General features: G+C 41.9%; 1 protein-coding gene and 1 long non-coding RNA gene across 2 annotated transcripts in view; both read left to right on the plus strand.

Moving 5' to 3' along the window:
* Wwox (WW domain containing oxidoreductase) overlaps positions 1 to 14,008 on the plus strand; it is a gene marked incomplete at its 5' end in the record, with an annotated part of 919,641 nt that overhangs the window by 624,852 nt on the left and 280,781 nt on the right.
* On the plus strand, positions 5,482 to 7,589 carry LOC106147140. The gene is made up of 3 exons (XR_001231900.1): positions 5,482 to 5,552; positions 6,595 to 6,664; positions 7,532 to 7,589. It is a non-coding gene; the product is annotated as an uncharacterized LOC106147140 (long non-coding RNA).

Raw genomic sequence — 14,008 nt, forward strand, 5'->3', positions numbered from 1 at the left:
GATGAACACAGGTACCCCTGCAACGGCGTACTACTTGAGAGTGAGAACTAATGACTTCTGAATTTAATAATTTGGATAAACCTCAAACATATGCTAAGTGAAAGAAACCAGTCACAAAAGATGTATGGTACAACATCTACATAGAATTTCAAGAAAAGGCAGACATACAGACAAAAAACAGACTGGCCTTTGGCTTACTCTGACAATGAGTGGACACAACTTTCAGGAGTGATGAAAATGTTCCAAGAGTAGATTGTGGCGATGGTGGAATAAGTGTATAAAGATAATCAAAGTGCACACTTACAGTGGTTACAAGGTATGATGTGAGAATTAGACTTTCACTGTCATAAAAAATGATTTCTAGGACCATGAAGTCAGCTGACTGAGCCAGTGGTTATAGAAACACAGGAAGAAGGGCTGGGGATTTAGCTCAGCGGCAAAGCACCTGCCTGGCAAGCGCAAGGTTGTGAGTTCGGTTCCCGGTACCGGAGAAAAACCAAAAAAAAAAAAAAAAAAAAAAATATGATGGTAACTGTAAAATAATTATTTTTTTAAAAAAAAGAAACACAGGAAGATTTTCACTAACTGTACTTCATAAGCCAAATTCTACTTCTATCTGTCATCTGTTTAGTAGGAATGCCCCTAAATTATGAAGGAGATAACAGATTGCAGGGAATGGCGATGAGAGATTCATGCCTCTGGCGCACTGCACACAGCGAGAACTCACAGGCCACACCCTTAACAGTGACGGCCAGGGGTCTGCCTAGCAGAGAGGAAAGAGCAGTAGCTCTCCTGGCGTGTATGTCACCTGGTTCTCTCATGGATGTCTAGTATGCCTTAGTATTCCTGGGAAATCGACACCTCTTTTTTTCTCTCCACTAAAAGACAGTTGTGTACAAACACACACACACACACACACACACACACAATCTGTAAAAAGTCAAAAAATAAAGCCCAGTTTTTAAAGGAAGAAAATGAAAACGACCCATAACTTCTTACTCAGAGTTACCCAGTGTAAATATGTTCATTTAGCCACTAATTATCTAAATACTAATATATATATATATGAGTGGATAATCAAAGTTACATGTAAATTTTAATTTACCATCCGCTATCTTAGACAGCTATCCTAGGATAGCAGCAGGATCAGCTATCCTACAGCCTTGTGGACCCTATTGGGTGCAGCCTAGTATTTCCCCAGTCCTGAGAAATAGGTCAAAATAGAGGACTCTTCTGGCTCCCTGCTAAGGATGAGGATGCTCAGGGATTAGGAGGGGCTCCAGGAATCCAGACACTCTTCAGGGGCTGCGCTTGTCTTGTCTGACCCAAACACACAGACAGCCACTCGGCTATATTCAGTGTGTCTTCACAGCTTACCTCTGCATTTGACAAGTGGCTGGACTACAGTTACCAACATGGCTCAGAAGCATGCACACCTCCTTCCCACCTCACCCGGTAACAATTCCAGATCAAGGATGTAAAATGGTACTCATTTCATGACCTAGGTCTGGTCACCTTAAACAGCTGATGGAAGCAGAGTGCTAGAAGGATTTTCAAGCTGTGTGGGAGTCCTGGGAAAGACTTGATACATTAGTGATTTGGCCATGGTTTTGAGGAGGAAGGCAGTAGTGGTCGACTGGGCTCCCACCCCTCCCACCCACACATACACACTTACTCTGTTGAGATGAAAGAGTGCCGCAGATTTATAGATTTCTGTTTTTTAAATACAAAAGAAATTGTCCCAGATAGCCTCTCAGCCAAAGTAGGAGCCAGCAGAGAGAAGATGCAGTGTTTTGTTCTGGAGTGAGCCTAGAGTGCAGTATATTTCCATCTTGCTCCTGGGTCTCTCTTCCAACTAACTGAGGGACCAGCATGCTTGGAGAGGGTGACATTCATCACTGACGTCACTGGCTCAGGAGTCCATACTTTGGTGGGCTTAAAGGTTTTGAAAGCTGAGTAACATAGACCAAAGTCTCCCCCGTGACCTGTCTTGGAGTCCTGGGGGTACTTCTTCCATAACTACAAATCACTGCTAAAGTTTCTGTCTGTCACCTGTGCATATGTGAGATCAGGCCTGAGTGTTCTGACAAAGTACCATGTAACCATCACTTAGGAAGGAGGAAATCCCTTTATTTCACTTAAATCTGCCTGGCAGATGCTAGGCTCCTTCAAGATACTCTCGATTCCCATCCAAGATTCTGGTTTCTCTTTTATTTGATGACAGTGACCCAATTTCAATTTCTCTTCTCCTAAACACATAGACACACATTATGACTGTCTATTCTAGGAATTATAAGCTCTTCAAAGTTTAGAGTCACAGGGGGCCAGTAAGGGACATTCCCTCTGACTTTTCCATTTCATAATTTTTAGCGGAGGTCCAAGCTTGAATCACTGACCAGCGTGGTAATAGGACAGATGCAGTGTCTCCCATTGGTGGTTATTTTAACTCTGTAATTTGCTCTTTGCTTTTATATATCAAACACTGCCTGCACAGTGCAAACTGAATGCAACCTCTAAGACTCATGTGTCTCACCAACCAGCTCACATAGATTTCTGGCTGTGGTTAGTTCTTCCAGGGAAACGAATTTCAAGGTAACACAATTAAAAATATTTTCCACGGTAGCACATACAAGTGATCCGATAAATATTTGTTGAATATCCAAATATCAGATAACTGAAAAAAAGACATTCCACATCAGATGTAATAATTTCTAACATTCCTGGGGCTTTTTTCTTTGTTTTTTTTTAATGAGGCAGCCAGGAATAATAATCCCAGCTGCCCTTCTAAGACAGGAGGAGAGGGCATTTCTTTGCCTGTGGCTTTGTCCTTGTTCATGTAACCTGTATGCACTGCTGAACTTGCTGAATAACCCTGTCTCGGTGGCGGCAGGAGGGAGCAGGATGAACTAGAGCCTGAGTGCCCAAATTAAAGCCTTGTGAGGGTGTTTGCAGAGCGCCAGGGGACACCTGCCCTGTTGGGCCAGGCTTTGATGGAGCTCAGAGCTGTGCTCACCACGGCTCTGGGGCTTCTGCACCTGGGTGGCCTGAGCTAAGTCTTGTAAGCCCCAGGTGACCTCCTACAGCAAGGAGCCAGGTCACCCTTGGATGACTCTGGGGCTGTGGTGACAGCCTCAGCCTCAGACTGAGGCTTACTAGGAAACAGACCAGGAGGCAGGCTCTGGACAAACAACTTTTACCAGGTTGGCTGGGCCACTCCTTTAAAAAATATACAGTTTATCCAAGAATGTCTGCCCCATTGACTTCTACAAATACCTTGAAGAACCTGACCTCTTAAAGAGATCTGCCATTCCTCATGTTCCTGAGAAGACTGTTAATTAACTGTTAATAAGGTTCTTTAGAAGCCGAGTTCTTCCCATGTAGCACACTGGCTGCCTTCTAAAGAGGCTCCAGGGCTGAATCCAGGGATAGGAAAGAGTGGCCCAGGATGAAGCAGCTCAGGAGGTCTGGCTGTCACTCCAGTGCAGGGTGTAGTGTGCTCCACTCGGTTCCACCGCTCCTAGTAAATCTACTAATGGATTTCTGCTCAAGTCCCCAGTGTGCTGGCCTTGGAGATGGCTGTCTCTCTATATAAGCCATTCTCTACCTTTATTCCTCTCCCAGCGTTTGAGTTTTCTGGTTATACCAAATTAGCATTTCTCTAGTTCCCAAGGATCTAATCTGCATGGAGAGATTAAAAGAGAAAAACAAAAACAGAACTTGGTGGTGCACGCCTGTAATCCTGGCACTCTGGGACACTGAAAGCTGAAGCAGGAGGGTGGAAAGTGTGAGTCTATGCTGGGAATTATTGAGACTCTGTCTCAAAATGAAAAATAAAAAAAGGCTAGGATGTAGCTTAATACAAAAGCACTGGGTTACACCCCCAGTATTTAAAAAAAACCTCGATTTGACAAACTATCACTGGGATAGGGTGATTTGGCTGGTATTTAATTCTTTTTTTCTCTTCCTAGTTATATGGGATTCACTCTGCCCCTCTTTCTGAGTCCTCGTATTGCTTATCTCAAGGTGAGCATCCTCAGATGCCCAGTCATCCCACCAGCCTCCCTTTCTAGAAGCTTAGGAAGATAGAGGCAGAGCCATCGGCCGGACCTGGTGTTTCTAAGCCACAGTGGCAATTTCCTGCTTGATTACAGCTCTGCAGCCTTTTAACATGCTTGTCAACCTAGGCACTGCCTGTCCTGGATAATCCAGCACTTGGTGACAGGGTTATTGACTTACAGGTTTCTAGAGCATCTTATTCAATTTTTTTTTTTAAAGAAATTCTCTCACCCCTATAGGGCTTTGCAGAAACCAGTGCTAATTTTCTCCACTGGTGCTCTTTAGCCCATGAGTGCCTGGGAAGGGTCCCCTCCCTCATCCAGTCAGCAGATTGTTCTGCTTAGAGTGATGCCCACTGTAGGACTTGTGCCTTCTTTTATTTTGATGAACGGGCTCTGTGGTAATATATCCGCTGTGCAGGGACAGCACCAACCTGCGCTTTTATTCCGAGGAGGTATTCAGATTTCACCTAGTTTACATGACTTCTTTATGCATGCTGCCTCATAATCCCTTTGTATATTTCACTTTACGCTGCAACAAGAGAGAACACTTAAGGGTTTCTTTTTTCTTCCACCAGCTATCTCTAAAAGCAGTTCTAAAACTTCTTATTTTAAGATGAGACCTATTGTACCCCCATCTAAGGAATGGCTGCCTAGGGCCTTGCTTCTTTTCCTACACTCTAGCTTTTGTCTGGATGCTTCTCTGCTATCTTTTGTAAAAAGGATGAGTTTCCTGCTACTCCCACATGACAGAAACTCACCAATTCTCTGTTGTAATCAGCAAATAGATTTCGAATGTTTGAATTTTGTTAAAAGGAGTTTCAAGGGTAAGATCTGCCGTCTTGTGAATGTCAAAGAAGTTTTCTTATTTGCCCCTTTCTTTTCTCTCTCCCTCTCTTTAATTTGTTAATGCTTTCGACTTATTTCGCTTTGGATAATTTTCAAAGTACTGCTTCCTCTAGAGATCTCTAAAAAGGCAGAAGTCCTGGCTATTAAAGATTCACCATTCTCAGAACACCCCAGTTAGGGTACCCTCAGGTTATTTATAACTGGATTTTATCTCAGAAAATTAACTAAAAGAAGATTAACCAAAAATCTAAAGGAAAATGCCTTAAACACCTCATCTATTATGCTGTGCTCAAACAGATATTTTCATCTTAACAGCTTGGCAAACCCAGTGGAACGCTCTTTCTAGTTTGGGGCATAAAATAAGATAACACTCTGCATTCCTACAGGAAATCTTGTAACTCTCCTTAAAATTAAGGCATAAAGTATGAAAATGTGAACTTCTTCTGTACAGCCTTATTACTGCGCCTGTTAACTTAAGTGATTCCTATTTCTGCTGGTTCAAAGAGCCCCAGGACATTTAAATACCTCTTCTAGAAACAAATACTTTTCCTTTAAAGCCCTCCCAGGTCAAGGCTGAGTCTCCAGCTCAGATTCAGAACGGAGAAGGTCTCGCATTTACAGATCTCCTGTGTTACTGAATTTACCCAGGTGAGCAAGGAAGCCAGAATAGTTCCTCCTACTTTATCTGTCTAGGTCTTGGTTCATTACATCCCATTTTAGGCTGATTAAAAGGTAAAGTCTTCACAATAGGATAGAAGTCCCTCTTTGTCTGACCTGCCTGCCTCCCCCACTCTGGCCAGTGTCTACCTGTTCTATTCTCTCCTTCTGCTTCAGCCACTCCTCAAACATTCCACTTGTCCCACGGTCTCCGAGCTCGGAATCCTTGTCCTGCTATTCCGCCCACCTAGGATGTTCCTTCCACGCTGCTGCTTGGGTTCCTCTCCAGCCCAAGGCTGTGCTGCCATGTCCCCTTCTCCGTGAGACCTGTCCCCACCCTCTGTGAAGGGGCTGTCTCCCTCTCTGACTTTGGCACCCTCTCGCCTTACCCCTGCTTTGTATTTCTTGAGGCAAGTATTATATAATGGAGAAGAAGACAGAGATACAGACATATGAGGTTTTTGGTTATTCCTCTGCGGTGTAGAAGAATATAATTTCATAACTCTCTAACTATTTTGCTGTTATATTTCCAGGGCATCAAAAAGGCGTTAGCATGTGGTAGACAATAAATACTCATTGGATAAGTGAATCTAGAAGTACTTCTGGTGTACGAGGTCCAGTTACTTTAACCCAGAGCCACATAGCTGTATTCTATGCATTGTACATTTTAGCAAAAACATCAAGTGACTTCCTTAGGGTCTCTCATGGTTTGTGTCTAGATGTCCACCCAAAGCCTCATGCAGTCACAGTGGGGCTTTTCAGAAGTGGCTGGATCTAGGATGTGTGATGCTGGGTTTAAGTGTGTGAGGCTGGGATTAAGTGAGCAGCTCTGAGGTTAAGGGTGCCCCACCCCGGATATGAGTGCTACTTGCTCCAAGTGCAGGTAGCCTGGATAAAATATAAGGGACAGAAAGAGGGCTACAGCTGTCACTTACTACTTTGATGCTTTGCTGCCTTCTGCCTCTCATGAACTGTTTCTCTTCTTTGATGCTTTGCTGCCTTCTGCCTCTCATGAACTGTCTCTCTTCTAAAGATGTCCCTGTGCCACACCACCCTGCCGTGGAACCAGCCCACTGTGACCCAAAACTACTACAAACTGTGAGGTGCAGTAAAATTTTTTCCTCCTTTACTTTGAGTGTGAGGTATTTTGTCTCAGCAATGACAAAAGTACTAAGATACAGCCCGACACACACACAAATGAGGATAGATTTGCAGCCAGCGGTGCTCAGTTCCACATCCCCCACCTGCCTCTTGGATGGTGAATGAGTTGGAGCTGCTTTTATGGGCTCCAAGGACCCTTTCTCATTTGTACCTGTCACTAGGGAGGAAGGTCCCTACAGACAACACCCTCATGTGCTTCTAACCACACCTGGTTTCCAGCACAAGAACTTTCCCTTGGGAATTTGAAAATGACCACCTGGTTGCCTGAGCAGCTGTCCCAGCTTGGGGGGCACGTGCTGCGTGATGCTCAGGAGGCCACACTGCAGATGAGAACCCCGAGCCACAGATCACAGCCTGTGGACCTGGGGCAGCTCACGTGGCCCTTCTGCACTGTGGTAGTCAGGGTCACAGGTAGAAGTCTCATACCGCACTGAAAGTTTGGCTGGCAGGTAGTCCACTGGCCCCATACCTGGCTTTATCACTGAATAACTGTGATAACTATGGGACAGATAAACCTCTCGCAGTTTACTTTCCAGCTGAATGGAGATAATCACTCACATTCCCAACTACTCTGTTTGGGGGAAGCAGCAAAGGAAACAACCTAGGTAAAGGTGTTGTTTGTTCTCCAAAGCATCCTAGCACAGGGCAGATTTTTAGCTACTATCCGAAGATTGCTAACGCTCTCTCATAGGGCTGCAGAGGACAGCACGAGATAATGTATGGAAAGAATGTAGCACACTGCTTACACATGTAAGCGTTCTATAAATGCTATCCATTTTTAATTTCCTTTCTAACTTGCTTCCCTCTAGTGCCCGGCAATCTGGCTTCTCCCCTGACCATGCTACTGAAATAAATTATGACTTCTGTAACCCTCAGTATTTTTTTAAAACTGGAAACCCCAGGGAGGAAAAGAGGGAGGTGATCAGAAGGCACGTAGCCCCGAAAGTCATGAACTGGAAAAGGGGCTGGTGTTGTCTACTTTGCGGGGCTCGGTGATCAGGTGGGGTGTGTGTGACGCTTGCTTTGAGACCCAGTAAGGCCTTAACAAATGGTGACCCCTGTCATGATGATAACCATGACCGTGAAGACAGTGCTTGCTGTTCTTGCAAAGTTCTTATTTCACATTCTCAATTCCTTTACCCATGCCTTGAGGGTAGGATCAAGGCCCCTGCTTTTTCAGGATGTACCCACTTCCCCAGACATCTAATACCCCTGGGAACAGAGCAGATTCTCCAAGAAAGAGTTAATCATATGACCATGGCGCCCACTTTCAGTCCACGCTGTGCCCAGCGGTGCTTCTCTGCAGACTGAACTCTCAAGCATCTCTCACGGTATTCATCTCCCCCGTTATTCTTTAGGGGACGTTTCACATTTTTCTGAAATCTGGGAGGACTGGTACAGTGGTTTGGGTTGTGGCTCACGTACCTGAAAAATGGATACAGTAAAAAAGTAAAAACAAAGAAATGATCCCAGCTGATGCCGCCATATGCAACTTGCCAAGCACTCACATTTATGCAAAAGAAACCTGGGGTCTATTTTGTGGTTTATTTCATGATCTTGCAGGATGTTGGATCAAATCGGGCATCAGAGAAGACGCCAGCACCTAACGGAGGCGACTTTGCTGGGTTTGCAGTTTTCTCTCTTATTAACATGAAAACACCTTACATGGGTGGAAACATCTAAAGGCTATTTTTTATTTTATTTTTCCATTACTTCACTCTAATGCTTTTACCCGTACCTGTAGAAATTAGACTGTCACCTGCTTTTAGCATCTTGTTTTCTTTCGTGTTTGTAATGAAGCCCTCTGGGAATTACGCGATTACAAAAATGAGTTACAAATCCTCATTCAGTATACAAAAGTATATAGCTGCTTTCCTTCTCTGTTTAAGTAGTCTACAAAACAAGAAATAATTAGTCAAGCACTATCGGTAATTAAGCACGTAAGATGAACATTAAACAAACTGCAATCTTGCATCATTTTGAAGGTGGATAGGCAGGTTTTCGCATTTGGAATCCAGCCAAAATGCCCTTCCTCGTTCCCTTTGCTCCTTATTTATCACTGGCGAGGGAATTCACTCGCCTAACTTGCTGAGGTACTCTGGACGGCAGTCCATCCGAGGGTTCACGTAAGTGTGAGTGGCTGTTTTTTGCCAACGCTACCATTGTCTCTCCGTTGATATACTGAGTGGAAACACAATGTGTTTTTCCAAGGTGACAGTACGTGTCTAAGCTGCGATCATTTCATGTTGCAGAGAAATGTCCTGCTTTGTTGTATCTGATACTGACTCCTGGAATCTACAGGACTGTGTCTCCTGTTTTCCAGAACACTCATTCTCATCAAGAGTTTCCCTTCCTGGTCTGTGGAGCTTCTGATAAAATCCTATCTACATGGTCATTGCTGCTCATGCAAAATCTGAACAATTTTACAGTCTAATGTAATTGGGTTTATCTTAAAGAGCAAAACTTCTAGAAAACTGATCTATAGGTTTTGACCAATATTAATTTTCAAAGAGTATGAGAGGATCAAAGTTTTCAGTCCATTCAGCCTGGCAGATTAAATATTCATTCAACAAACACTTGTGAAGTGCCTACTCTTTGCTAGGCTCCTTGCTGGGAATAATGAGTAGCCCATCTCCTTAAGGCAATCCTTATCCAGCTTTAAGATCAAGACTCCCTGTGATTTGATGTGGAGAGTCTTTGTCCTGTTCCATGGCATTCTTTCTAATTCCATCCCATGAAGTCTTTGTAGACAATATTTATACCCAATATGCTAGGTCTCCACTAATCACTCCAGAAGTAATAGCAACGCTGGGTGTGGGAGCAGGTGCTTGTAATCCTAACACTGTGTGACGCTGAGGCAGGAGGATCAGAAGTTCAAGCCCAGCCTGGACAATTTAGAGACTCTGTCTCAAAATAAAAAAGGTGTAAGTATTTAGCTTAGTATGAAGGCCCCGAGTTCACTCTTCAGGCCCACAGATAGTAATAATAATAATAATAATAAATATGATTAATCAAATGATCAGGGATTGTCCTTCTAGCTTTTTACCCCCAAATGGTTCTTCTACTTGGGTGGTTTCTACAGTGACTCTATGGATGCATGCAATTTCTTCTGGCATTACAAGAACTGGTAATATTAGCATTTTCATTTTAATCATTATTTCTCTTTTACTGTGAAAGATAAATGTCATAAGGCCAACATCTCCCAACATATTTGTGGCATGTTTGCAGTTTTAAAAGCCTTTACCAAGCACAAGCAGAGATCCAGGACAGCAGGAGTGTGCTTGCTTTATAGCTCCAGGCTAACAGGCCCAGAGAGGGTAGGTGACACGGCCAAGATGGCACAGTGGCCAGATAGAGCCAGGATTATCTTTTCTCCTCTCTTTTATCTTACATGGCTCCTGATAGGTGATGATTGAGCTTAAGCCCCAATAGAGGTGGAGAGAGGCTGTGTGGACACCATGCATTCTCAGTATCAAGTTGTTTTTGGTTTTATTTTTTTACAAGCCCACACTATTTTTTTAAGTGTCTAAAGATCTATATATTTGCATAGGTCTGTTGAGTGCATGCCGGATGTTGGCCCCACAGATTAGGCAGGCAAAGCCTGTCTTCTGAGCCCCAGCAAGGAGTCAGGGCAATATGTTTCCGTGGTTGCTCCCAATACAAGGAACTAGGACCAAACTGGAAGCATCTATGGGATGCCTTCCCCTCAGTGTCCCCGCATCCCAGCCCACAGTCAGTGTTCAAGAATAGCTTATTCAGTTCTTGGAAGACATCACACCACACGCAGACCACAGAAGGACTCAGGAAGTAGAGATTAGAGGTTGCTGTTGGGGTTGGAATTATTATAGGCCCTCCTCTAAGCTTTGTGAACGCAGATGAGCTACTTAACCCAGCGTACCTCTTTTTCTCATTTGTGAAACAAAGATAAAACCCCGAGTGCCACCTCAAGCTAACTTGATAGGATCCTGAAGCCAAAAAGGATAGTCATTGACAATGGTGAAATCCAAGTAGGGTCTGTTTACTTAATGCTAATCACCAATGTTAATCATTTCATTTTAATAATGTGTTATAGTCACAAGAAATACTGTCCTAGGGGAGAGAGAAGGGTATATAGTAACTCTGTGTGCTCTCCTTGCAACTTTCTTGTAAACTAAAAGTATTCTGAAATAAAAAGATTATTTAAAGGCAGAAAGCTCCTCATGATAATAACGTAACTGTTTTGGAAGACTTAATAACACCATCTCTATAAACCTGAACATGAAACATATCTGATCCCCCAGCAATTCCACTCTTAAGTACATACCAGATTGAAATTTCTGCATGAGAATGAATGACCTTAACCAAAACCCAACACTATTGATTAATCTCACAAACCTGATTGGAGAGAAAAAAGGAAATAGGGAAGAAGGCATCCCATGTGCTTACAGTTACAATGAGCTCAATAAAAGGCAAAATATCTGTGTGCTAATGAGAAGTCAGGATAGAGGAGGCAGGAGCGCATGAAGTGGGCTCTCCTATGCCAATATAGTGCTGTTTCTTAATCAAGTGCTGGGTATGTTCAGCTTGTGAAAATTCATTTAGTGACGCATGCATGTTTTGTGCTCTTTTTTATGTATGTGATACTCTAAAAGAGATTCACCAAGACACACACAATTCTTTTTCATGGTTGTTGAGAGGTGGAGGTAATAATGTGGAGCATACTCAGTACATGGTATCTGTCTTCTACCCTCCTCTCGCTGTGTCATCCACCGTGGAGGCCTTGCTAAGCCTGCAGATGCTCAGCAGGTCCTGGGAAGGTCTTCCCTCCACGGCCTAGTGATTTCTTCCTGATCAAAATGGCACCACTGGTTCCACGGAGAGTGTCTTTGATGGTGGCAGAATGCCTCCAGATCGCAGTAATCGCGTGGTGTCTGCTAAACGGCCAACTGGTCCAGGAGCGTACTTAGGGGAGGGAGCCACTCATCACTCTCCATCTTTTTATAGTTCTTGTCATTTGTAAATGGGAAGGGAGCACCAACCAACAAAAAAAAAGTACTCTTGCCTGCTTCCATCTGTATTTTCTTTACTAAATTATCCAGTCTTATAAATATTTGAATAACATTTGGTCAGGATAAAATCTTTCCTGTCAGCTCGGTACAAGAACACTTTTTGGCTCCTGAGACCATAACAGTCAGATAAATTAATATTGATTTGTTAGAAAATAGTTTTCACTCTGTCTAAACATCTTATTCTGGGCTCTTGAACCAAAATTATGAATTTAAAAGTAGCAAAATAGTTCTTCACAGTTTTCCCAGTGAAACTAATTATGGGCAGATTGTGAAAAATGTATTGGATGTGATTTCCAACATAGAGTTCTGCTCACCAGAACTCACAGAAACCGGAGGCTCTATGTCTGATTTATTTGAGCAAGTTGCAATTTGGTAGACTGGAGGATTTATGTAAATAGTTTTTCCAATTTCCGTGGGGATAACTCAGTACATTAATATCTCAGGAATGGCAGAAGATGAAGGGGGAACCTTTTTTAACTGATAATTTTATTTACCTAATAGAAGGATCAGATTTTTTTTCTTCTTAGGCCTGCATATGAAAGAAAAGCTCACTCATCTGCTATGTAAATGTAGGAGCTGCACTTGGCTTTTTAATGATGTGCGTGTGTAAGGGTGAGGATGGGATTTTTGTTTTATTTTAAAGAGAAAAAGAAAACCAAATTAACAACAACAAAGAAAAAAACAAAACAACAAAAAAAAAGTAAAAATGATACAGAATTTTAAAACAAGGCCATAGGAAATTAACAATGGTTGTTGTATTGCATATTGTTATCTTCAGGGTAGTTGCTCAGATTACCATATATAAGAGTGCAAGATTGATCAATTAAACATTAACTGTTCCTTTTCAATAAAGGAATAAGTCAATAGAAACTAGTAGTACAGTAATCTTAGCTTATATATATACATAAATATATATGTGTATATATATCTCTCTTCCTTCTTTTCTCCTTTTCCTGAGGATTTTTTAAGAGCAAAAGAAGAAAATAAATTGCTGCCCATATGCCCACACCCATCTTAAACATTCAGGAATGTTTTTCTTTTTCTTTTAAAAAATGCACTTATATTTTGCCTCGTGAAACTCTCAGCACATGGAGTGAATTCTATATTCTACTTCATTTACCCAATATTATGTATGAAACATATTCCAAACATGATTTGGAATGGTGGCCTACCAAAGAAACATTTTCTCTGTTGGACGTTTAAGCTGTTGCCAATTTTAAACAAGTGTCACTGAATATATCTGTACAGAATTCCTTAATTCATTGTCTAAACTGCAGATAATTTTGAAGATACATGCCTAAAATTTTATCTCATATCTAAACTGTTTTGAGAGTCTGGATATATATATTGTCCAACTGCTTTCCAGAAAATATGTAAGGTATTATAAAGAAAAACATAGGTATCTATATCTATACATATATATGAAGCAACATATGTAAGAAAAAAGAAAAACATATAAAGAATATATATATATGTATATATATATTTAAAAGAAACTGCGAAGGCAGCTACAATTAAACACACCCAAGAGAGACTGTGAAGTTCTTGTTCCTGTCTTTAAGGACTATGCTATTCTTTACTGGAGAGCATTGTTGGACTCCTACAGGGTGACAATGCAGAGCTCTGGGGACAAGGCCACTTTTCCCTTTAATTAGTTCATTAGATTTTCTCTAGCATTAAAGCAAAAATGAAATAATTAGTTTATAGAGTCTTCTGGTTTGAGAAGGAGAAATTTCAATCTTTATATTGTCAGTCTCAAAATTTTTCCGAAGTTGGAAGTGACAGTCTGAATACACACCCACTGCACACACACACACATGCACACACACACCCTCAGTCTGGTGCTAGGTTTGGGAAGTGAACTATTTTCTACCACAGATTAAGCTGAACTAGACCGTATGTCAAAAAAGAGTCTCAATGTCAACTTAATCCATTGTCATAGCTGTAAAATGCTATTTCATTATACAAGCAATTCCCTGGTGGATTTCTCCTGACTTTCTGAGTAGCTTAACTCTATTTTAATCTATTGTGGCTTTTTTTCCTTTCTCCCACATCCCAACATTTTGGAATCATTAGGTCTATTTGCTTCTAAGACACCTGTTTGATATTTACACAAATATAAAAGCGAGGTAGGAGTAAAATGAAGGCAACAAAGTGTGTTTTAAAAAGGCAACGGAAACTAAGAGATGATTATGAACAGCTTAAGAACTTTCCAGGATATTTGAATCATTTTCTCTG

The sequence above is a fragment of the Chinchilla lanigera genome, unplaced genomic scaffold (genome assembly GCF_000276665.1).
Source record: "Chinchilla lanigera isolate Chin_1 unplaced genomic scaffold, ChiLan1.0 scaffold00121, whole genome shotgun sequence".
Classification (NCBI taxonomy): domain Eukaryota; kingdom Metazoa; phylum Chordata; class Mammalia; order Rodentia; family Chinchillidae; genus Chinchilla; species Chinchilla lanigera.